At 43.4% G+C, this 1641-nt stretch overlaps 1 pseudogene; it reads left to right on the top strand.

Annotated features, from left to right (window-relative positions):
- Positions 1–450: 450 nt before the first annotated feature.
- LOC21409664 lies at positions 451–1161 on the top strand (annotated as a pseudogene).
- Positions 1162–1641: the final 480 nt, after the last annotated feature.

Here is a 1641-nt window from a genome sequence, read left to right as displayed (position 1 = left end):
GAGTTTTAGAAGGTCTATAATTGAAGAAGCTTCAGGTTGCTCAGGCGGTAGATGGGTTTAATAGAATATTTTCATAAAAGAGTCTGTGAGTTTTTTTGAGCCTTGTGCATTATTGAGATCGTCCTTCGGGAGAGGGATTTGTTGCTTTCGGGAGGAAGCTCTGTCGGTCGAAGGGAGTTTGCCGTGCAGTTAAGAAGACGTGTGGTGCACGCTAAACAAATCACTGTGGAGATTCGTCACAGCGGCGTCATTGTCTAGGAGAGAGTCCTTGAGTGAATAAGTCCGTCCAGTGTCTGTAATTTCTGGAACATAGTAACTGTTTATTGTCTGGGCGTGGCTCCACAGAGTAAGTGTGGGCACCGAACTGTGATATCATATTGTGTGTTCTTTTACTTTCTGCACTTTATTTTACTCGAGTAACTGAATGTAATTAACTCAGATATAACAGTAATGACTAATCACCATTTCTTTTCCCTCTCCTTCCTGGCCGTGGTAACCCTAGAGGTTACCAGCATGGGCACCCACGCAATCAACGTTTACGACTTCGTCAACAGAGTTGGATCCAGCGCCGGATATGCCCGCTTCACCAGAGAAATCGGAGTCTCATATGCCAGGCAGACTCTCATAACTGCCACGTACGATATATGGAGATGGTTCGAGCAATATTCAGCTGCGCAACGAAAGGACATCAATCGACTCGTCTTGACCCTCGAAAACTTCCCCGACAGCCAGGTTCAAGTCCCGGCATATGCAACGACCAACGAGATCCATCTCAACGGAAGGTACATCGCGAGGTATTCCGGCGATGTCAAGAGGGAGATCACAGGGGTTCTATACCACGAACTGACTCATGTTTTGCAGTGGAATGGAAACGGGCAAGCCCCGGGATGGTTGATCGAAGGAATCGCGGACTACGTGAGGTTGAGGTCGGGTTATATTCCGAGCAACTGGGCAAAGCCAGGAGGAGGGGATAGCTTCTACTAAGGGTACGATGTTACTGCAAGATTTCTTGATTATTGCACTGGCTTGAGAAGTAACTTTGTGGCTGAACTCAACAAGAAATTGAGGCTGACTGGTTACGTTGACGATTACTTCAGACAGCTTCTGGGAAAGACCGTTTATCAGCTCTGGGGCGATTACAAGCGCACTTATGGAGGCTAGGGAGCTGCTACAGCATAATGAAATGCTTATATATATAAAATGCTGTATTAATGAATAATAAACAATTTTTCTTTCAATATTAATGCAGCTATTGGGTTGGCGGGTAGCAGATCAAGCCATGCACGTTGAATTAAAATGCAATTTGATACAAATTAATAACACTACTAATAATACCAGAAGCAGAAATCTGGTTTAGTACTGATTAATTATCTAGTTATATCATCGTTGTTTCAGTTCTGTTCTTAATTGATGATCATGTCAAAACTCGAGCATGCATTAATGGCGCCTGATTAATGTGCAATTTTCGGTTGAGTATGGTTAAGGCTTTTGCCTTTCGATCGGAAAAGGTGCATGGGTCCCGCCAAAAAGGGAAAAAAAAAAAAAAAAAAAAAAAAAAAAACGTTTGTATATTATCGGATAAGCTGTTATGGTCCGTTGCCACTTGCATCCTCAAGTGCCCACTTGACTATCATTGCAATA

This window comes from Morus notabilis, unplaced genomic scaffold (assembly GCF_000414095.1).
Source record: "Morus notabilis unplaced genomic scaffold, ASM41409v2 Scaffold115, whole genome shotgun sequence".
Lineage (NCBI taxonomy): Eukaryota > Viridiplantae > Streptophyta > Magnoliopsida > Rosales > Moraceae > Morus > Morus notabilis.
Note: the sequence above shows the minus strand (reverse complement) of the source record. Positions and strands in the feature narration are given on the sequence as shown.